The sequence below is a fragment of the Arachis duranensis genome, chromosome 6 (genome assembly GCF_000817695.3).
Source record: "Arachis duranensis cultivar V14167 chromosome 6, aradu.V14167.gnm2.J7QH, whole genome shotgun sequence".
In the NCBI taxonomy this organism is placed as follows: Eukaryota; Viridiplantae; Streptophyta; class Magnoliopsida; order Fabales; family Fabaceae; genus Arachis; species Arachis duranensis.
Genome location: NC_029777.3, coordinates 23,696,282 through 23,721,912, shown reverse-complemented (window position 1 = coordinate 23,721,912; position 25,631 = coordinate 23,696,282). Strand labels below are relative to the sequence as shown.

Here is a 25,631-nt window from a genome sequence, read left to right as displayed (position 1 = left end):
ATAGTTACAACAACTAGATAAGTATTAACTAAAATTAAAATCACAATTGGTAATATTTTTATTTTATAAATTAAAAAATATTATTAAATAATAAAAATATGTTATTTTAAATTTAGTAATACTTTTAAAATATCTTGTCCACCATAACATAGACACCATAGATGCCACCCACAATATATACTAGCAAATTATTTTGCTTTCTTTTTTAAAAAATAATAAGTGTCTTATTTATATATTTTTAATTTATTTAATCTATTTATTATAATATTAATCTTTATTTTTAATAATATAACTTTTTAGCATAATTTTCGAATATTTTTATTCACATATTTATTTTATTTTATTTGATATTATGGAACATGTAAAACACACAATAATAATAATAATAATAACAATAATAATAATAATAATAATAATAATAATAATAATAGAGTAAAGTATCATTTTTGTCCCCAAACGTTTGGGGTAAATTCTATTCGTGTCCCTAACGTTTAAATCGTCTTATTTGTATCCCTAATGTTTGTAAAAGTGATTCAATGTTATCCTGCCATCAATTACATATCATGAACACTTTAGTTTGAGTTTTAAAAATCTCTTCTTGAAGTTAGAATACAAATGTCTGGGATAGAATTGATGATTCACTCTGAAAAATAGCTCATTAAAAGTTGAAATTAATTCCTACAACATTTACATAATTCACTTTTCTAGGGACATAATTGAATCTAAACACAAATAGTGGGTATAATATTAAAATCGAACACACCTAAGTGAGACCTAATTGAGAATGAATACATCTAAGTGAGAATAATTGAAAAATATAATCTGATTTGTTAGTATAATTGATAGTAGGATAATATTGAATCACTTTTATAAACGTTAAGGATACAAATAGAACGATTTAAATGTTAGGGACACAAATAGGACTTACCCCAAACGTTAGGGACAAAAACGATACTTTACTCATAATAATAATAATAATAATAATAATAATAATAATAATAATAATAATAATAATAATAATGTGGTTGTAAACATGAGCATATGTACAACTCAAAAAACCCTGAGGCTCTTGTAAGACAAACTCAAAAAATAATTAATAATGATCAACGAGGATGATCGATGATGATGTCATTATTATCTAGAACGAAAAATTAGGGTTTCTATTGTAGAGTAAAGTAATATGGTTGTAACTTGTAAGTATATAAAGTTAGTTGAGGCGTTGACCATTTGGAATGTTAGTTAGGGTAGGGTTGGGAAGTGGAGGCGTGGGGTGGTGGAATCCTTCATCAGCTTCATTATTCGTATATTTTCATACACAAACTCACTCATCACACCAAACAAATAATTCAATGACTGGTAGCTGTGTCATTGTGTCTCCCCGGTGACCAAACAAGCAAACTACATATCAGTATCCATACTTTATCAATAATTTATCTATCTTTGTCTTTTTATTCTCCGAGAATTCAATTACATATAAGTTTGTTAGGAATTGAGTGGGAAATTCATTATTAGACATGCTGCTCAAACTTAATTAATTGGATATTCATAACATTACTTATCAGGCATGGAAATAACTTTTTTCGTCACTAGATATGTTAGAATGCTACGTACTTCAAATTAAATCAAACTCTTTGTAAATACTTTTGATTGATCAATGCCTTTTAAATTATTAGAGGATGATGATTTGAAGTTTTTAAATTTTAATCCTTTAAAATCTAAAATGCACACAAATATATTCACAACATTTATTTTTCTTAAACGATACAATATCATTCTCCTTTATTAGTAACTAATGGTAATTACTGATGTGAAATATTAATTCACACACATGGTCGCTAAGTGTTTACGTGTATAAACGGAACAAATTAGTCTCTAGGAGAATAAAAAATAAAACAATGTTGGAAGAATTTAAAAATCTCAAAAAAGTCCTTAAAAAATTTTAAAATAATTTTTTTAAATTATTTACATATAATTATTTTTAAATTAATAAATTTTAATTTATAAAATTTTTTATCTATTTATCTCAAATTTAATTATTTATATATACAAAAATTTGTTACGAAAATAATTTAAATATTATTTTTGAAAAGATACCATTTTTTTAAAAAATTAAATAATTTAAAAAAATGAATCTATATTTATTTTTGACCATACAAAATGTTAATTTAATTTAATTTAATTTGTAGGTATCATATTCTATAATTATTCTTTAATGTTAAAGAAGAGCATGAGCTAGTGTTCGAAGAAATTAGAGAATTTTCATTTAACATAAAATTTTTCACATAAATAATTGAAAATATTTGTATAAATACTTGTGGAGGCAACATTATGAAACATACATACCATGCGAATCAAGTCATTTCTGAAGTCAAATTTGTAGGTTTAGGTTAATCATAAGGTCAATGTGGATCATTTAAAAAATCTTAATGTAAAGCTCTTATACTTTACAATACTTGAAGAAAAAATATTTTGACAAATTTAAGTATTTTGTTAATATTTTTTAGAAAGTTTTAAAATTCACTAATTGTAATGCTGTACAAAATAGGTATACAATTGAAGTTGTTTGTGCTAGGACAACTAACAATTATACCAAAAAAAATTTATTTTAACTTTGGAATTGAATTTTTTTTAGTTTATTTTGAAAAAGATTAAAAATATTCAAAAAGATTGTTTTTGAACTTTTAAAATTTTTTAGGGGTTATTTTAAAATTTTTAAAATTTTTTAAAAATTGTTTTGTATTTTATTCTAAGACTTATTTATTCAGCTCAAACATGTGGACACTTAATAACTATAAATGTAAGTTAATGTGTCATGTTAGTGGTTACTGTTAATAATTAATGAAAAGAGGTTATATTGTTTAATAGAAATAGACGTTAAAAATTATTTTATGTATTTTAAAGTTTCTAAAATTAAAATATTTAATTTTAAAATTTTTAGAGATTAATTTAGATAATTACTCTAAAAATTAATAAAATTAACCTAAAACTACTTTAAAAATAAAAATAAATAAAGAAGAACACTTAGGAGCAGCCACAGATGAAATGTTGCATATGATATGATTATATATAGAAGCCCTTCTCCAATTATATTTCAGTACTAACATTTATAATGGGTCATATATAACGATAAATTATACTTTATTCCTGAGTTTCACAGAAAGTTAACGTGGTATTTTATTAGAATTTAATTTTAATATATTGATAGTATAAAATGATTTTATATGATGTTATAGATTGGCTATTAAAATTATAACAATAAATCAAAACGTTATGATATACCTTTATATGTTATCCCTATAATTCGATAATAGCAAAAAAAAATCTCTAACTACTTACTCATCATTATAAAATTAAAGAAAGTAATAAGAAGAAAGGTAAAGCATTTATTTTTTAATCTAAGAATTATTTGAAATAAAGTTTATTCACATACTAATTTGAGTGTCAGAATACCTTTTTGCAGGTGCCCACCTCCTTGTTCACAAGGTATCGAGGTATAACTCGTCTCAAAGAAAGGCTCGAAGGAAGTCGCCAAGAAACAAGCTATACCCAAGCCAACCCAAACAAGAACAATTGGCGTCTATCGTAGGGCTGAGAAATAAAAACCTTTTCCTTTAGGTCCAAAATTTTCTTGTTCGTCTATAGCTGATCAACCTCCTCCAACACCATCCGTTCTTCTTCGGATGGTAACCAAGTTACAACAGACTAATCAGTGCATGGCGGAAGAAAACCAAAGAATGGCAATTCTGATGATTATAGGAGGTAGACAATTCTGATCCAACACACGTCTTTGAAACTCAACGGCGAGAAGAAGATTCACAAGCCAATGACGACGATGAATTGGACAATGTCGTTGGTCCTCACGGCTGATGTCAGAATTTTAAATGCCCAAAAGGTTCACTTTGCCGACGACTTTAACTCCTTATGACGGATTGGGCGAGTCGAAGAAGCACATCAAGAAATTCCTAACTATAATGATAGTAAATGGTGCTTCTGACCTTGTTTTATGTCGTTGTTTTTTCACTCTTTTAGATGGTCCTGCACTTGATTCGGTTTGTTCTTTGCCTACAGATTTTATTTTCCGTTTTCAGAAATTGGCAAAACTATTTGAAGATCAGTTCACTGCACCTTCTATTAATTTCGACTACTTCAACACAATCAAGTAAGGACAAAACGAAAGTCTGAGAGACTATATTACTTATTTTATGAAGGTGGCAATAACCATCCCAGATCTCCATCCCGAAGTACATTTACATGCCATTAAAAGCGGACTTCGGTCAGAAAAATTTCAAGAAGCAATCACAGTAGCAAAACCGAAAACACCCGCCGAGTTTTGCAAGAAAGCTAAAGGTCAAATGGAGTTTGAAGAACTCCATCAGGCTCGAAAGTCGGAAAAAAGCCACAACAATAAGGGCGAGGATAAATTTCGGGATAACAAAAATACCTTTAAGTTAACCCCCCGTTATGACTCCTATACATAATTCAACATCAAAAAGGAAGAGATGATCAAAGAAATCCTAAATGCAAAGATAAATCAAGCCTCCTCAAAAAGCTGAAAATTACCAGGACATGAAGAATATAGATAAATTCAAATACTGTACTTTTCATCAGAAACAAGGGCACACTACTGATGAGTGTGTCATAGCCAAAGATCTGTTAGAGCGACTAGCTCGGCAGGGACACTTGAACAAGTGCATTGGTGGGAATATTCAAAAACGCATAAGACACTCTACCGACCATTTCTCTGTTGGACAATATTCCTGGGACAAGGAGAAAACTACTCATACTCACCCTGATCAACCACGTGGTGTCATTAACTATATATCTGGAGGTTTGGTTGTGGGGCCTCAAACTCTCCCCGAAAATGTACATATCGAGCTATGTTCTTGGTCGAGGGTGCTTTTAGCGAATCCCAACCCCCTCCTCATTTCCCAAAAATGACGTCCCAACCGTCCGACTTCAATACAAATGTCACCAACCTAGATGACGCAATTGTCATTTCTATTCAATTGAGAGACCTATTTGTACATAAAGTATTGCTTGATCCGGGAAGTAGTACAGACGTCCTATTTTACTCTACATTCTAGAAAATGAACTGGTGGTCGTGTACACAAAACCCACACTATTTCATACAACAGCAGTAGTACCAGCAAGTGCACTGGGTCATCCAAGTAATACCTGAGTGAGTCAGGGTCGATCCCACGAGGATTGTGGCTTAAAGCAAGCTATGGTTGTCTTGTAGGTCTTAGTCAGGCAAAATCAGAAGGTTTTATGTTGGATAAACTTTGAATACTTATATGTCATAAATGCTTGGATATATGATAGGAATAGAGTTGAGAGTTGGAGTTGCTTTGTCTTTCTGAAGTAACTCTAGTACTACTGTCTTCTTTGCTTGTAAATGATCTTCTTCAATGGTAGGCTGTAAGTGATCAAAGCCATTGCTCGTGGTCATTGATCTCCTCTGCTACAGGTTGAACACGGCCGTGGCCAGTAGTCGTGATATTCAATTTGACGAAGGGTGAAGTGCATAGCAGTCCATTCTCTTGGTGATCCTACTCAAAACACCACAGACAAGGTCTAATCTTCCAGATCAGAGAACGCTACTTTTTTGGATTCTAGCCTATACCACGGAGACCTTAATCTCCCTGTAGATCGGCTGAACTGGTGTCTCAAGAAGTCCCTAACGAAATCATGGATTAACTGTCTGAAAGATGTATAAACATAGCTGTTGGCTCATGCTTTCCTTCCAGGTACTCACATGAACCCAAGTAGACGCGGGTGTTTGCCAGGCATGTTCATGTTAATGTGATGAGTAGAGCCAATTTGTCAGATTGTTCTGTTAACCACGATGAAGATTGGGATATACATCTTAGAGATAGATCAAACACGGATCGAAGAAGAAACAATAGTACTTTTATTAATTCATAGGATTTAACAGGGCTCCTCCCCTCAACCTAGGAGGTTTAGAAACTCATACTAAAAGTAAAAACACAAAGTAAATGAAAAATATGGCTGACCTTCCTCTGCGAGAGGTGTAAAAGGTTCCGAGAACTCCTGAATTAGATAAACATAAGCCCTTAAATACTAAACAGATGATTAGTAAGGGTAAAACAGTTTATTCAGTGCTAAAATTCACTTCTGGGGCTCATTTGGTGAGTGTTTGGGCTGAGCTTTGATGAGATCCACGCGCTATAAGGCTCCTTGGGTGTTGAATGCCAGCTGGGGTTCCTCTCTGGGACTTTGGATGCTGGGCTCTGCTCAGCGCCTGGAAGGGACAGGAAACTGGTGTTGGACGCCAGTTTTGGGCCTTCTAATCCGCAGCAAAGTATGGACTATTATATATTGCTGGAAAGCTCTGAAAGTCAGATTTCCATAGCCATTGAGAGCGCTCTATTTGAACTTCTGTAGCTCCTGAAAAGCTCTTTCAAATGCAGGCAGGTCAGATTTGGACAGCATCTGCAGTGCTTTCTCAGTCTCTGAATTAGACTTCTGCTCCAGCTCCTCAATTTCAGCCAGAAAATACTTGAAATTGCACAAAAATACAAAAACTCATAGTAGAATCAAAAAATGTAAATTTAACACTAAAACCTATAAAAACTCAATAAAAACTAAACAAAAACTACTAAAAACTATATGAAAATGATGCCAAAAAGTGTATAAAATATCCGCTCATCATGAAGCTGAGCAATAAAATACTCCAACCATCCACTGAAGATCTAGTGGGGTTCACAGGTGAACATATGCCAGTATTGGGATCTGTGTGGTTACAAACACACTAGGTGAACATCCTTTAAGCAAAACTTCCGATATTCAATATCTCGTTAATGTTTCGGTCCTTATAATTTAATACTTGGCCGACCTATAGTATCTACAATTCATCTCTGTGTCAAGTTTTCTGTGCAGGACGACCTCATTGCAACCATTCACAGTGACTATCGTGAAACCCGACATTGCTACAACATCAGTTTGAAATCACCAATTTCAAACCGAGCTACAGGTGCACAAATAAATGTTGTCCATGACTCAGCTGACCTCCTAGCATTAGCCGACCTTGATCCAAGAGCCGAGCTCTTTGAATGATCAACACCAATGGAGGAATTACAAAAAAATTATATTTAATGATTCAAACAAGTTCACTTATGTAAGTACAACTCTAAGCCCAGAAGAGAAGGATACACTTCAGAATTTCTTACAACAAAACGTCGACAGGCATCATTGGAAGAAACTAAAAAGCTCATAAATTCTGGCTTCATACAAGAAATCAGGTTTACAACTTGGTTGGCAAACATTATCATGGTAAAAAAAACATAATATTAAATGGAGCATGTGTGTTGCTTTTTACTGATCTAAACAAAGCATACCCAAAAAGATGCATATTCTTTATTATCTATTGATTCTTTAGTTGATAATGCTTCAGGTTATGAACACTAAGTTTTATGGATGCTTATTCTGGGTATAATAAGATCCTGATGCATTCTTCTGATCAAGATAAAATTGCCTTTATAATTGAATATGGTAATTATTGTTATAAAGTTATGCCTTTCGGCCTGAAGAATATAGTGGTTACTTACCAACGCCTTATGGATAAAGTGTTTGCTAATCAAATTGGATGGAACATGGAAGTCTACACTAACGATATGGTGGCAAAAACAAAACTCAGTAACGAACATATCAACGATCTTACTAAAATCTTTAATCAAATAAGACAATATAACATGTGATTGAACCCAGAGAAATGCGCCTTTGGTGTTCAAGGAGGCAAATTTCTAGGCTTTTTACTTACAAGCTAAGGTATAGAAGTCAATTCTGACAAGTGCTGAGCTATATTGGAGATGAAAGTCTACAAACTATAAAGGAAGTACAATATTTAATAGGGAGACTCGCTGCCTTATCAAGATTTTTACCCTGTTTAGCTTCTAAATCTTTTCGCTTTTTTCAAATACTGAAAAAGAGAAACAACTTCAATTGGAATGATGAATGTGAAAATGCTTTTCAAATATAAAAGCTACACCTTCAAAACCTCCAATTTTACAAAAAAGCTAATTATGGGGAAGAACTTTATCTTTATTTATCTGTTACTGATTGGGCTATAAGCTTTGTTCTTGTTAAAAAAAGGGAAAAAGTGAAAAGACCTATTTATTTTGTGAGCAAGTCAATGCAGCATGCCAAGCTTCGATAGCCAAAGATACAGAAGCTCACGCTCGCCTTGGTATTCTCAACTAGACGCCTTCGAACATATTTTGAGATTCATGTCATCAATGTCCAAACTGAACAACCATTATGACAAGTTCTCAATAACCCAGAGCTAGCTGGCCAACTAATAAAGTGGTCATTTGAGCTTTCCGAATTTGACATCAAATATCAAAGAAGAGGGCCAATCAAATCACAATATTTAGTAGACTTCGTCGCCAAGTTCACTGCACCCAATTCGGATAAACATTCCATTGACTGGACTCTTTATGTGGATGGCACCTCAAATCCACAAGGATGTGGAGCCAGAGTTCTCCTTAAAGATTGTAATGGATTTGTTCTTGAACATTCTTTACATCTCTCTTTCAAGGCAAGTAACAATCAGACAGAGTGCGAAGCTCTAATCGCAGTCCTAAGGTTAGCAATTGATCTACATATCTCGAAACTAAAGATATATTGTGACTCTTTACTAGTCGTATAACAGGTAAACGATCTTTTCCAAGTCACAGACCCTATTTGGGAAAAATATTTGGCAATTGTGAATTCCCTTATTTCTATTTTTTTTAAGTTTGAAATCCACCATATTCCTAGGAAACACAATCACCGAGTTGATATTTTATCTAAATTCGCAAGCACACAATCACACACCTCCTCTCTGTATCAATCTACCTTGCTCACACCAGGTATCAATCTAACCGAGGTTTTAAGTGTCACTTAGAAAAAAGATTGGAGATGGCCTTATATCCAATATCTCAAAACTGGAAATATCCCATCAAGAATTAATAATGTCGGACAATTCCGATGACAAGCATCCTTTTTTACATTGTTGAATGATCTTTTATATAGATGAGGTTTTACTCATCCATTGTTAAAATGTCTTTCCAAGCCGGATGCCGACCGAGCTCTAGCAGAAGCACATGAAGGCATTTGTGGCACACACGTAGGAGCTCGAAACCTATCTTCCAAAATATTTCACGCTGGATTCTTCTGGCCGACCTTACAACAAGATTGTAGTGCCGAATTGAAAGCTTGTCCAATTTGTCAAAAATACTCTCTGATCATACATATACTAGCTAGCTGAGGTCTTGCATAACTCCGAAGTAATTTGGCCTTTCCATCAATGGGGTATTGATATCCTCGGTCCTTTTCCAGTGGCACCAGGTTAAGTAAAATTTTTAGTAGTTGCTATTGATTATTTTTCCAAATGGATTGAGGCCCAACCACTTGCTAAAATTAGCAGATGATTTCATTTGTTTGGAAGTATATCATATGCAGATTTCTTTTTGTAGGACCTAAAGATAACACAATACTTTTCTTCAGTGGAATACCCACAAACAAACGGTTTAGTCGAAGCAACCAATAAAATCGTCCTGCATATTTTAAGAAAAAAGCTAGATGATACTAAAGGGCTTTAGGCTGAGCTTATCCCAGAAATTCTTTGGGGATACAACATTCAACAACATAGGAAACACCTTTTTGATTACTTTATAGATTTGAAGCCATGATTCCTTTGGAGGTCTCTCAGTCATCACTCCGAACTCAATTCATTGATTCTCGTTTACAAGATGAAGCTCGGCAGTTTAATTTAGATACTATTGAAGAAATCTGAGGTATAGCAACACTGCGTCACCGAGCTATGCAACAACACATAGCCCGACGATACAACCAAAAAGTCCACCTTCGATCCTTTCAAGTCAAAGACTTAGTACTCAAAAAAACTGAACAAGCAAGATTACCTCTAGCAAATGGGAAATTAGCAGCAAATTAGGAGGGCCATTTCCGAGTTATTGAAATATTAGGAAATGGCACATACCATTTGTAATATTTAAATGTTATCACTTTACCTAACACTTAGAATATTTCCTCTTTAAACCTTTATTATTGTTAAAAGACAGAGACAGGCTTGTACTCTATTTTCTAATCACAAATTTTTTCCAACAAGGATTTTACATGGAGAGGTTTTAATGAGACAAGCCCACCAACACCTTTGTAATCAAGGGCCAACAATGCTATATATTTATTTTTTCTCATATCTGAGGTATCAATTGCTATTATTATTTTTCTACGATCTATATCTCTCCGAGTTATAATTGTCAAAACAAAAAATTATGACTCACATGTCATACAAATCTTACTACAAACAAATACTCCACGCATATCGCAATCTTATCCATTAATGGTGATATTTTTGGAATCAATTTTTTTCTATCAAAACTGATAGCATTCGATCAATCAATCACACAATTACTATTCTATCAGGATCATTCAAAATTCCTAGGCAATACCCTTTGAAAAGTCAATCTAACCAATCCTTTTCAAATTCAAATACAATTATTCACCATTCCTAAAATAATTAAATTTCATTATGAATTTTCAATATAATAGGCAAATTCAATTTTTCATTTTTTTCCAATTTTCAAAGACAAATCATTGCCTACAATCATATAAAATATCCTCTATCGTATTCACTAGTAACGACTTGTATGTCATCCTAATTGAAACAACATATCAATTACGGTCCATAGATCATCAATATCACATTGAAAAAACACGTTTCAAACTTGTTTTCTATATCATCCAAATTTTTATAAAAATATTATACTATGTTTGTAAATCTTGGTTAGGCATCAAGAATTTTTCCTAACTAACGGCTCTTCAACCTTCAGCAAAAACATTTAAGATTTTAGCTTCTATTCCTTTCTCCAAATTTTTCATTTTCACAGTTGTCTCTATCAGTTGATTCTCCATATCTTTCATATCATTCTCCTTCTTTTTCAAAAGCTTGGTATCCTTCTCATGATCATTTTTGGCCATTTTCAACTCCTCCTCTTTATACACAAGTTTTTCCTTCAACTCAAATATCAATTTTTTGTTCTCAACAATTTCTCCTTTCAAATCTTCAGACTCATTTTTCTCCATCATCTTTTTGTGTTTGTTTACTCAGCTTCGACCAATACTCGCCAAACGCAAGCCGAGTCCCTGGTCAACATATATATAATCAAAAACAAAATTCATAGCTTCTTAAAAGTCAAAAACACAAAATTCATGTGCATACCTGCATATATTGGTCGATGGCAATATCATCAGTATCCTTAACCAACTTGACATCAGATGGTGATTGTAACACCTCATCAGTTACCACCATGAAAGGAAAGCTCCTATCCTAAATTGATGACCCATCACCCAACTCTGAAAAAGAGTGCAACCTTTCTTGATTACTCAGGAAGCTAGTCATTTCCTCCAATGGGATTCCTTTTCTAGTTCCATCAGTATCATTGTCGCGAACAGTCAGCTTAGCCTTCCTTTTCTTGAAAATCATAGGTTTTTTTTTGAAATAGGTTGATTCACCTCAGCTTCTCCATCTCCCCCCGGATTCGACGAAGATCCTTCCTTATCCAAATTTTTACTTCTAAGACGAGCTCTTAAGGTCGTCGCAGTCACACTCGGGTACTTACCACCTACAATATACAAATAACTAATTTGTCAAGCAACACAAAAGCCATTTTTTCATAAAGAATACATCATCAAATCTCTTACCCAAATATTTGACCACTGACTCTTTATCATCTTCCCATGGAAGTATTTCATAAATGGATATCAATTTGTAACTCTTTATATGACTCAACAAAAACTCTATTATACATGCATCTTTGCTACTAATTTCTTTCGAGCCTAACACATGTATCATCTGTGAGCACTAATAAAGCGGAAATTTTTTCCCAAATTTTTATCCAAATAGAACAGAAATTCCTCATCAACACTCTTAATTTTTAGAGACATTTCCATAAAATCCTTAAAAGAGGATTATACAGTTTAAAAATCCCTAAATCAGGGAAATTGTTTAAGTTCACCCACATTCCTTTCCAAATTCCCTTTGCTTGAAATAAAGAAAAAAAATAGACTCAATGAGGGTTTTATATCCAAAAACTCCATTAGTATTTCAAAACATTTAAAAAATGTCCATCCGTTGGGAAGGAATTGAGATAGAGCACAGTTCAACTATCTTAAAATAGAGCACTCAAAATCTGTAAATGGAAATTTTACTCGCAACTCTTGCAAAACACAGCTATGCATGTAGAAAAACTCAAAATCCTTTCTTTTGTGAAACACACGTTCTGCCCTCGTAGATGGAAACAACACCACATGAAAAACAAAGAGCCACAAATCCATTTCACTCACATTCTCTTCATCAAAAAACAAAAGAGCCACAAATTTTTACATCATCCCCAACCCACTTATATGACCCATCATCTTTCTTTTGCAACTCCATCAATTTTTTAACACCCATTGCTTTTACAGATGTAGAAGAAGAAAAAGAATAAAAAAGCACACACTAACCTCTTTTGCTCATACTTTACCCCCTCTTGAAAACTGTTGAGTTAAAGTTCTTGCCTTTATAAAACAAATTTGTGATTCCAAATGAAATAAATTGAACCAATTTATGAAGCCATTGGAAAATCAGCCGGTGTCTAATCAATGCACAGCCCATTCGTTAAAGAATTTTTCATTAATTTTTTTCTTTTACTATATTTTATTTTATTCTATTTTTCTTTCTAACATATTTTAATAAAGTATGTTAACCTGGGTACCCTACACTTATAACATATATGCCGAGTTATACATCGTTATTCAAAGCTCAACATGCTTTATTAAAATATCACAGGCTCAGTTTGGGGGCTATGATATGACCGTTATAAATCGATTATAAAAACTTGGCACGTTATAGGCCAGCTATTAAAATCATAACAATAAATCAAAACGTTATGATATACCTCTATACGTGACCACTATAATTTGGTAACGATAAAAAATAACCTCTAATTACTTACTCTTGTTATAAAAGAAAGTAACCAGAAGAAAGGTAAAGCATTCATTTTCTAATCTAAGAATTACCTAAAAATAAAGCTTATTCACATACTGACTTGAGCGTCAGAGTATCATTTTCCAGGTGCCCACCTTTTTGTTCACAATGTGCCGAGGTATAACCCGTCTCAAAAAAAGGCTTGAAGAAAATGGCCAAAGAACGAGCTATACCCCAGTCAACCCACACAAGAACAAGGTTTTTTTTTCTGAAATAAATAAAAAAATATTTCCAAAAACAAATTATTTGAACTTTAATTTCAGAGATATGTTTTTTTTTTTTGGAGCTTAGGGCAAGTTTGTCGCACCCCCGGCGAACTTCACATTTAGTTCGCCATACTATATAAACCGTAGGGCCATTTAGTTTGTCGCTTTCAATTTTTGTCTCTCCAAATCTCTTTTTTTCCTTTTTTGTTTGTCATTTTCAGAATCTTTTCTACGAGATTTTCTGTCTTCGGATCAGGCATCCATAAAGTCCTTTATCTACTAGATCATCAGTTTTAGGTTAGTATATAACATGTTAGTTAGATTTTTTATATTATTGTTTTCAAGTAGAGTCATTGTTTACTGTTTATAACATATATGTTAGTTAGAGTAAGTTATTAGTTAATTATTAGTTAGTTTAGTCGAAATAGTTTGTTTAAGTTGTAAGTTAGATGTTAATTAGTTGAATATATAGTTAGATTAGGTTAGAGTGATACATAGTTAGTAAAACTAAGTTATCAGTTAATTATTGATTAGTATGTTTATAGAGTTATTTGAAAATATAATTAAATTAGATTAGAATGAATACATAGTTAGTAAAATTAAGTTATCAGTTAATTATTCATTAGTATATTTATATACAATTAGTTAGTTCACATATGTCTTTTAAAAAATTGGTTAATGTGAAAGGAACTGAATTCTGTTTATTTTATTTTATTTTACTAGAGTGTAGTTAGATGAAGCAGCTGTTATTAGGATACAAGCATATGCTTTATAGATTGGATCAGGCTGAGCATATTACAGGCAGACTTGATCGAGTCGTAGACTTCTTTTATCACTCCTGTTTATTATATTGTAATAAAATGTGAATTTGTAATTTTATGTGTTGACCCTGTTTTTTTTAACTTGTTGATTTTGTTTGGTAGGTGCCCTAGATCTTGCGCACCAGACAGAATTTGATGAGATGTCTGCCAGAGCAGATTAGGTCATATCTCAGACGAGTTGGATTTGAGCATGTGGCGTACATGGTGGAGTTTGAGCATGATTGGCAATTGGCTCATTGTTGATAGAGAGATGGAGACTTGAATCCCATATGTTTCATCTACCATGCAGGGAGATGACTATCACCCTACAAGACGTGGCGTATCAATTGGGACTCAGGATCGACGATGGTCCTGTTAGTGGTTGCATCGGTGGGTGGGAGCAGCATCATGATGGACGGTCCATTGAGGACTTTTGCCAGAAGCTACTGGGTGCTATTTCGGGCCCAGAGGATAGACAGTGACAGATGAAGCGGATTGTCAAACTTACATGGTTTCAGAATACCGTCTGCGGAAAGTTAGAGTAGGACACCACTGAAGAGCGCCTATTGCGATACACGAGAGGGTATATCATGCAGGTGATCGGGGGTATCTTATTCCCAGATGCATCTGACTCTCATGTACACATCAAGTGGCTCCCCTTGCTAGAGGACCTTGACAGATATAGCATGTTATCATGGGGCTCGGCTGTGCTGGTATGGTTGTACTGCCAGATGTGTCATGCCATGAAGCATAGTCAGTGCAATTTGGGTGGTTGCGTCAGTTTGCTGCTCTCCTAAGCCTATCATCATATTCCACTACTACAGCTGGATGGATTTGAGACTCGTCGATTTTTGCTAGTTGAGAGGTATTATTCGTTTTTGCACTTTTCTTTATTAGTTAATGAAATTGAGAAATAATGTGTAATCATTCGCAGTATTTTAGGTGGGTTGAGTACCATCTAGATAATGCCAGAGGCGAGAACAGGCTTAGGCATTACAGGCGTACGCTGAATGGGATCGGCATCTCCAATGTAAGTGATAAAGATTTAAAAATTATAATTTTATGTTAATTAACTTTGAAACTTGTATATGATGCATCTTGCGTTTTGTGAACAAGTTGACTGGATGCCATATGCTGACCAACAGCTGCAGGGTGTAGTTCCACCGGGAATAGCTGAGGCCGAAGCCTCGGCGGCAGTTGTATGTTCGTTCCTTTGCTTCGTTATCGTCAAGTGGCATCAGTTTGACCGGGTTGTATGTCAGTTTGGTGGCCTGTAGCACATTCCAACCAGGCCTCTGAACATCGACGATATACATCGGCACAATGGTTGGTTCGGGTGAGGCGAGTGGTTCCCAAATTTTCTCAGTGGCTGGCATGAGATGTGGGATGCTGGTGCAGACCATCGACTCCATATACACCATCATATCGACTTGCGTCCATCATGGCCATATATGACCTGGTATCTTCAGTGAGCCCACATAGAGTTGTTTGGTTAGGGTGACCAACACTTGGTAGCGGGCGGGGTTATGCCAGATGACCTGCCGATTCACCACCGAGATGCTTCAGAGCTGTATCAGCCAGAGGGTAGTGACCTTCCAAAGGTGCGGCCTCATGCTGGGGGAGGGAGAGGTAGGGGGGAGAGGTAGAGGTAGAGGGAGACGCGGTGGAGGGAGAGGGAGGCAGGGGAATCTGGAGGTTATCCGCGATAGAGATTATGTCAGCCTGCCAGTGCATGTGGCAGAGCCAAACCTTTCTGTACGACACCTTTATAACCGAAGTGATTCTTCACACCTCCTTACAGAATCCTGATGCTGATTGTTGGATCTGCTTCCACCATTGTGAATATGTGCTGAGCAATCACCTTTGAATCTAACCTACGATGGTCTTGGCCCATGGATGTTTTCATGCAAGTATGAGGACCATTGTATCTCGTAACCTCCAATTTTTCTCGCTTTCGGCGATATGTTATGCGTATGTTCCAAGAGCAACCGAGCCCGAACTGGATGCACTGTACATCATAATTCAACTGGTCACTCTCTAGTATTTTATACTCCATAGCCCTCCTGATGCTATACCTCTTAACTGCCAACATGACTTCTTCCTTGTTTTCAAATTATTGTCCAATAGTGAACTCATTGGTTGGATCATCTTCAGAGCCTCCATGGGTAAATGACCAATCCGAAGTCATTGCATCGAGATTCAACCTGGAGAAGTGATCCGGCCGGTCATATGGTCGAGAAACGGTAGGCTGTGTCAGAGCGATTCGGGTGTCACCTTAATTGTTCATATCTTCTTTCTCGTCACCATCATCAGGAATTTCTGTTGGTTCATCATCAGCATCATCTCCATCATCGGGGTTAACTTCATACAGATCCATTATTGGATCCCTGGTAGCAAAACCCTCATGACTTTTAACATTATCTTCCATCATGTCAACATTACCAAGTTCAACATTTGACCACTCTTGACTTCCTTCAGGTGGCATATTTAGATCGACCATCGTCCTTCTAATATTTCTTCTAACAGCTCCACTTAACGGACTATCACAACAGTATCCACAGATTATACTCGTCCACCTAACTCAACTAGAAATACGAATAATTCCAATAGATAAACATTTGTCTATCAGTTGTGTCACAACCTTATAAGACGTATGTCCTCCTCATCACGTAACCGATACCTAATTCAAAACAATAAAAACATTTCAAAAAAATGTGGTCTAATAAACATAATAACAACAGAACAAAAACAATTATAACATACCTTTTATAAAACAAATTGTCATCTACTTCAGTCGGATATCTGCAGTAAAGTTTTTGCACTCTTTTTGTGTGTTGTCCAATGGAATATAATGCAATATCAAATTCTTCAACACTATTAGACTGTTGACTTTCGGTGTCATGTACGTAATTATTGATTGTCCAAACTTAAAAACGATAGAACCTTTTTTATTATACACTATTTCACCATCATAATGAATGGATAACAATGAATTTATTGACATTGTAGAGAAAAAATGTCAAGATGAGAACCAAAGAAAAGAATAGAATAATGGTATTGTGCTCCATTCTCCACAACCATGTTTTTTATTTGGAAACTCAACATCTGGCAAACTTCATATAAATTATGAAGTTTACTGGAAATACGGCAAACTCTATTGAAATAATGAAATTCGTTGAAAGATACGATGAACTTGGCCTAAAATTAAAAAAATGTACCTATGAAATTAAAATTCAAATAATTTGTTTTTAAAAATAAATTTTTTATTTATTTCAGGAAAAAAAAACCAAGAACAACATCAACATTAGTCATTCAATACTCAAGATTTTAATAGGAGATGGTGGATTAAGCGAAAATTATGCACCTTATTATTATTATTATTATTATTATTATTATTATTATTATTATTATTATTATTATTATTATTATGAGTTTGTTCGAATTTTCAAAGCTGATGGCAGCAAGCAAAAAACCGGGAGTGAAAAACTAAGTTGTAAAGCACTTCTCAACACAAAATTAGTTTGATATCGTCATTGAAATATGAGATCTGATTAATTTACATGCTAGATTATTAAAAATTAGTTTTAATAAATAAATTTCACATGATAAGTCAGTTAACGTCCCATAAATAAAATCTTCTGCTATATAGCGAGAAGATGGTACATAACCGACCTTTTTTTCATTTAAGAAAAAACAAAAAAGAAAAGAGAGCAGAAAAAATAGTACTATGTCTATGTTTAGAGAAAATGATAAATAGATCATTGATTTTTTGATCTACGAATATTTAAGTTTTTGAAGATATTAAATATATTTAAGTTTTTGACTTTTTCAAAACTTGTAAATATTGATCTTTTTGTTCACTTAGATCTATCAGATCCAACGAAAAAATTAAACGTAGTTTTTGTTGTACTAATATGATGATATACAGATGCATGCGTAGGAGAATTTTTAAAATGGGACAAATTAGACTCAAAGATTGATATGTCCATATTTTGAGAAGGTCAGAAATTTAAATATATTTTCATATCTTCATGGATTAAAATTTTTGCGGGCCAAAAAGTCAATAACCTATTTATCATTTTTTCTTATATTTATTATTCTATTGGTTATATTCTTTTATGAGTAACTAGTATTTTTACTTGTAATAATATTACAAGGATATATTTTTTTTAAATCACATCGATTTTCTTTTGACATTATAGATTATGGTATAAAAGATTTATAGAATCAAACTACTTTTACAAAAAGATTATAGGAGGCAAAAGTCCCCATCGACTAAGAAGACCAGGGTCTCCGTAAATAAAAAAATCAAATAATAAGTTTTTTAGTTATTATTTTCATGTGAAGGAGTTTAATTTTTACTAATAATTAATTTTAACATTTGTTGTATAAAATTTAAAAGAATTTAACGTGTATATTTCTAAATTTAATTAGGTGTTATGTCTGTTGCACAAATAAAAATAATAAAGTTTTATGCTTGCTATATAAAAATAATATTTTTTTATGTATATAAAAATATAATTAGATATTAGTATAAAAATTATATTGATAGTTATAAAATTAACTCAAAATCAATTTTTTTAATCAATTAAATATTGGTTCTAACTTTTAATCACAACACCAGTATTCTCTATAACAGCCCAGACCACCCGCTAGCACGATATTGTCCGCTCTGGCACATAAGGCCTCACGGTTTTGCCTTTGACGATAGGGATGCTAGCCGAAGACCCCCACACTCACTCGTCAAAATACGTCATGCTAGGGAGAGGTATCCACACCCTTATAAGGCATGTTTCGTTCCTCTTTCCAACTAATGTGGGCCTTACAATCCACCCCCTAAGGGAGCCCAGCGCCCTCGCTGGCACATCGATCCGGGCTCTAGCTCTGATACATCTGTAACAGCCCAGACCACCCGCTAGCACGATATTGTCCACTTTGCCGCACAAGCCCTCACGGTTTTGCCTTTGATGATAGGGATGCTAGCCGAAGCCCCCCACACTCACTCGTCAAAATGCGTCATGCTAGGGAGAGGTATCCACACCCTTATAAGGCCCACATCGATTGGAGAGGAAAACGAAGCATGCCTTATAAGGGTGTGGATACCTCTCCCTAGCATGACGCGTTTTGACGAGTGAGTGTGGGGGGTTTCAGCTAGCATCCCTATCGTCAAAGGTAAAACCGTGAGGCCTTGTGCGCTAAAGCAGACAATATCGTGCTAGCGGGTGGTCTGGGCTGTTACAGATGCTATCAGAGTCAGAGCCCAGATCGATGTGCCAGCGAGGACGCTGGGCTCCCTTAGGGGGTGGATTGTAAGGCCCACATCGGTTGGAGAGGGGAACGAAGCATGCCTTATAACGGTGTGGATACCTCTCCCTAGCATGACGCGTTTTGACGAGTGAGTGCGGGGGGCTTCGACCAGCATCCCTATCGTCAAAGGCAAAACCGTGAGGCCTTGTGCGCCAAAGCGGACAATATCGTGCTAGTGGGTGGTCTGGGCTGTTACAGATGCTATCAGAGTCAGAGCCCAGATCGATGTGCCAGCGAGGACGCTGGGCTCCCTTAGGGGGTGGATTGTAAGGCCCACATCGGTTGGAGAGGGGAACGAAGCATGCCTTATAAGGGTGTGGATACCTCTCCCTAGCATGACGCGTTTTGACGAGTGAGTGCGGGGGGCTTCGGCTAGCATCCCTATCGTCAAAGGCAAAACCGTGAGGCCTTGTGCGCCAAAGCGGACAATATCGTGCTAGTGGGTGGTCTGGGCTGTTACAGATGGTATCAGAGCCAGAGCCCGGATCGATGTGCCAGTGAGGGCACTGGGCTCCCTTAGGGGGTGGATTGTAAGGCCCACATCGATTAGAGAGGGGAACAAAGCATGCCTTATAAGGGTGTGGATACCTCTCCCTAGCATGACGCATTTTGACGAGTGAGTGCGGGGGGCTTCGGCTAGCATCCCTATCGTCAAAGGCAAAACCGTGAGGCCTTATGCGCCAAAACGGACAATATCGTGCTAGCGGGTAGTCTGGGCTGTTACAGAGGATTGTAAGGCCCACATCGGTTGGAGATGGGAATGAAACACGCCTTATAAGGGTGTGGATACCTCTCCCTAGCATGACGCATTTTGACGAGTGAGTGTGGGGGGGCTTCGGCAAGCATCCCTATCGTCAAAGACAAAACCGTGAGGCCTTGTGTGCCAAAGCGGACAATATCGTGCTAGCAGGTGGTCTAGGCTGTTACAAATGGTATCAGAGCTAGAGCCCGAATCGATGTGCCAGCGAGGACACTGGACTCCCTTAGGGGGTGGATTGTAAGACCCACATCGGTAGGAGAGGGGAACGAAGCATGCCTTATACGGGTGCGGATACCTCTCCCTAGCATGACACGTTTTGACGAGTGAGTGTGGGGGGCTTCGGCTAGCATCCCTATCATCAAAGGCAAAATCGCGAGGCCTTGTGTGCCAAAGCAGACAATATCGTGCTAGCGGGTGGTCTGGACTGTTACATTCTCTCTGATGCATGAGCATGTTGTAGCCTTTTTTCCTTTATTTTCTAGTTGTTTTTAGTATTATTTATTAAGCTTTATTATATTTTAGTGTAAAAATTCCCTTTAGATGTTACTTTGAATTTTTCTGGTGTTTTGATTTTTTCAGTTGAAATTCGGAGCAATTTGGCAGAGTTTGGAGCAAGTTGGCTGATAAACCACTATTTTATAATTTATCTTGTGCTCAATTGAGTAGTTTTTATCAAGCCTTTACACACTTATTCATACTATTTGCATGGTTTTACAATTCCTTCTCAGAATTTGTTCTATGATTGAAAACTTGCTTCCTAGAGTCTTTAATTTGTGTATTTTAATAATCTTTTATTACCATTCGATGCTTTGATATGTGTGTTAAGTGATTTCAGGGATTACAGGGTAGGAATGGCTTAGAGGATGGAAAGGAAGCATGCAAAAGTGGAAGGAATACAAGAAACTGAAGGAACTGCTAAAGCTATCTAGCCTGACCTTCTGGTACTAAATTGATCATAACTTGAGCTACAAAAGTCCAAATGATGCGGTTCTAGTTGCGTTGGAAGCTAACGTCTGGAGCTTTGCAACGACATATAATTTGCCATAGCTATCTGAAGAGCGGATAATTTATACGCTTTTTGGCATTGTTTTTAGGTATTTTTAGTAGGATCTAGCTACTTTTAGGGATGTTTTCATTAGTTTTTATGTTAAATTCACATTTCTGGATTTTACTATGAGTTTGTATATTTTTCTATGATTTCAGGTAATTTCCGACTGAAATTGAGGGACCTGAGCAAAAGTCTGATAAAAGGCTGACAAAGGACTGCTGATGCTGTTGGAATCTGACCTCTGTGCACTCAAAATGGATTTTCTGGAGCTACAGAACTCCAAATGGCGAGCTCTCAACGGCTTTGGAAAGTAGACATCCAGAGCTTTCCAGCAATAGATAATACTTTATACTTTATTCGAGATTTGATGACGTAAATTGGCCCTCAACGCCAGTTCTATGCTACATTCTGGAGTCAAACGCCAGAAACACGTCACGAACCAGAGTTGAACGCCAAAAATACGTTACAACTTGGTGTCCAACTCCAAGAGAAGCCTCAGCTCGTGTAAAAATCAAGCTCAGCCCAAGCACACACCAGGTGGGCCCCGGAAGTGGATTTCTGCATCAATTACTTACTTCTGTAAACCCTAGTAGCTAGTCTAGTATAAATAGGACGTTTTACTATTGTATTAGACATATTTGGTCTCAGTTTTATTTTATTATTCATCTTAGGAGAATATTGATCACGTTTTGGGGGGCTGGCCATTCGGCCATGCCTGAACCTTCATCACTTATGTATTTTCAACGGTGGAGTTTCTACATACCATAGATTAAGGGTGTGGAGCTCTACTGTACCTCGAGTTTTAATGCAATTACTACTATTTTTTATTCAATTCCGCTTGTTCTTATTCTAAGATATTCGTTGCATTTCAACATGATGAATGTGATGATCCGTGACACTCATCATCATTCTCACCTATGAACACGTGACTGACAATCACTTCCATTCTACCTTAGACCGGGCGCATATCTCTTGGATTCCTTAATCAGAATCTTCGTGGTATAAGCTAGAATTGATGGCGGCATTCATGGGAATCCGGAAAGTCTAACCTTGTTTGTGGTATTCTGAGTAGGATTCTGGGATTAAATGACTGTGACGAGCTTCAAACTCGCGATTTTTGGGCGTGATGACAAACGCAAAAGAATCAAGGGATTCTATTCCGACATGATCGAGAACCAACAGATGATTAGCCGTGTTATGACAGAGCATTTGGACCATTTTCACTGAGAGGATGGGATGTGGCCATTGACAACAGTGATGCCCTACATACAGCTTGCCATGGAAAGGAGTAAGAAGGATTGAGGGAAGGCAGTAGGAAAGCAGAGATCCAACAGGGACAATTCATCTCCATGCACTTATCCGAAATTCTCACCAATGATTTACATAAGTATTTCTATCTTTATTTTATGTTTTATTTATTATTATTATTCGAAAACTCCATAATCAATTATTATCCTCCTAACTGAGATTTACAAGATGATCATAGCTTGCTTCATACCAACAATCTCCGTGGGATCGACCCTTACTCACGTAAGGTATTACTTGGACGACTAGTATACTTGCTGGTTAGTTGTGCGGAGTTGTGACTAAGTGTGATTCACGTTTGAGAGCGCTACCAAGTTATTGGAGCCATTATTGATGATCACAATTTCGTGCACCAAATTTTTGGCGCCGTTGCCGGGGATTGTTCGAGTTTGGACAACTGACGGTTCATCTTGTTGCTCAGATTAGGTAATTTTCTTTTTTGTTTTATTTTCAAAAAAAAATTTTTTCAAAAATTTTTCAAAAAAAATTTATCCCTATATTCGAAAAAATTTTTAATTAAAAATAAATTATTCTATGACTTCAGAATTTTTAAGAATGGATTCTAGAGTTTCATGAAGCATGTTGAATCCTAGCTGGCTGTAAAGCCATATCCAAATCATTTTGGAATGAGACTTCAACTAATCACTTCAATGCATGTAATACCATCCTAAAGCTGGCTGGCTATTAAGCCATGTCCAACCCTTGGATTGGAGCTTTAGGCTAACATTGAAAGATTCTTGGAATCCTTATTAAAAATTTTGAATTTCTTGTTTTCTTTTTCCTATATGTTTTTCGAAAAATATAAATTAAAATACAAAAAAATCATAAAATAAAAAAAACCAAAAATTTTTTGTGATTCTTGTTTGACTCTTGGGTCATGTTTTAAGTTTGGTGTCAATTGCATGCTTTAAAAGTATTTCTTGCATTTTTCGAAAATTCATGCATTCATAGTGTTCTTCATGATCTTCAAGTTGTTCTTGGTAAGTCTTCTTGTTTGATCTTGATGTTTTCTTGTTTTGTGTATTTTATTGTTTTTCATGTGCATTTTTGCATTCATAATATCCAAGCATTAAAGATTTCTAAGTTTGGTGTCTTGCATGTTTTCTTTGCATAAAAAATTTTTCAAAAATATGTTCTTGATGTTCATCATGATCTTCAAAATGTTCTTGGTGTTCATCTTGACATTCATAGTGTTCTTGCATGCATTATGTGTTTTGATTCATAATTTTCATGTTGTGAGTCATTTTTTATGTTTTTCTCTCTCATAATTAAAATTTCAAAAATAAAAAATATCTTTTCCTTTTTCTCTCAAAATTTCGAAAATTTGGGTTGACTTAGTCAAAAATTTTTAAAATTAGTTGTTTCTTGTAAGTCAAGTCAAATTTTTAAATTTTAAAAATCTGATCTTTTCAAAACTTTTTCAAAAATCAAATCTTTTTATTTTTTTATTAATTTTCGAAATTTATTTTTTAAATTACTTTTCAAAAATCTTTTTCTTAGTTTTATCTTTATTTTCAAAAATTATGCTAACAATTAATATGATTGATTCAAAAATTTGAAGTTTGTAATTCATTGTTGGGAATTTCAGATAAGCGTATGGAGATGCTTTATCCCTTTTGAATCTCTGCTTTCCTACTGCCTTCATCCAATCCTTCATACTCCTTTCTATGGCAAGCTGTATGTAGGGGGATCACCGTTGTCAATGCTACCGTCCATCCTCTCAGTGAAAATGGTCCAGCTACGGGTTACATAGGGATAATCATCTGTCAGTTCTGTGATTTTAAAATATCTTTTCTAACTTCTTATCTTCTTATCTTCTTATTTTTTCATATTTGATTTTCAAATCTTTTTCAACTAACTATTTGACTTTTTGTTTGTTTCTTATCTTTTTCAAAATAACTTAACTACTTCTCCTTCTCTAATTTTCGAAAATATCTCCCCCTTTTTCAAAATTATTCTTAAATTAATTAATTGTTTCAATTTTTAATTTTAATTTTATTTCTTATCTTAATTCTCAAAAATTATTAACTCCTTTTCAAAAATTATTTTTGAAATTCTTTCCCTCTCCTCTTCCTCTATTTATTTATTTATTTACTAACACTTCTCTTCACTTCTCTTCATCTCAAATCACTACACCTATTCTCACCCTTTTGTTTGGATTCTCCTTTCTTTATTCCCTTTCTTCTTCTACAAACAATAAGGAACCTCTTTATTGTGACATAGAGGATTCTTCTTCTCTTCTTTTCTTGTTCTCTTCTCTTTCATATGACCAGGAACAAGGAAAAAGGCATTCTTATTGAAGCTGACCCTGAACCTGAAAGGACTCTGAAGAGGAAACTAAGAGAAGCTAAATTACAATAATCCAGAGACAACCTTACTGAAATTTTTGAACAAGAAAAGGAGATGGCAGCCGAACCCAACAACAATAATGCAAGAAGGATGCTTGGTGATTATACTACACCTACTTTCAAGTTTGATGGAAGAAGCATCTCAATTCCTGCCATTGGAGCAAACGATTTTGAGCTGAAACCTCAACTAGTTGCTCTAATGCAACAAAACTGCAAGTTTCATGGACTTCCATTAGAAGATCCTTATCAGTTTTTAATTGAGTTCTTGCAAATCTGTGAGACTGTAAAGATGAATGGAGTAGATCCTAAAGTCTACAGGCTCATGCTTTTTCCTTTTGCTGTAAGAGACAGAGCTAGAACATGGTTGGATTCACAACCTAAGGATAGCCTGGACTCTTGGGATAAGCTGGTCACGGCCTTCTTGGCTAAGTTCTTTCCTCCTCAAAAGCTGAGCAAGCTTAGAGTGGATGTTCAGACCTTCAAACAAAAAGATGGTGAATCCCTCTATGAAGCTTGGGAAAGATACAAACAGATGACCAAAAGATGTCCTTCTGACATGTTCTCAGAATGGACCATGATAGATATATTCTATTATGGTCTATCAGAGTTCTCTAAGATGTCATTGGACCATTCTGCAGGTGGATCCATTCACCTAAAGAAAACGCCTGCAGAAGCTCAAGAACTTATTGACATGGTTGCAAGTAACCAGTTCATGTACACTTCTAAGAGGAATTCCGTGAATAATGGGACGCCTCAAAGGAAGGGAGTTCTTGAAATTGATGCTCTGAACACCATATTGGCTCAGAACA

General features: G+C 35.3%; 1 non-coding gene across 1 annotated transcript; it reads right to left on the bottom strand.

The window, feature by feature from the left end:
* Positions 1-25,276: 25,276 nt before the first annotated feature.
* On the bottom strand, positions 25,277-25,380 carry LOC127739816 (small nucleolar RNA R71). The gene has a single exon (XR_008000558.1). It is a non-coding gene; the product is annotated as a small nucleolar RNA R71 (small nucleolar RNA).
* Between the last annotated feature and the right edge of the window lie 251 nt (positions 25,381-25,631).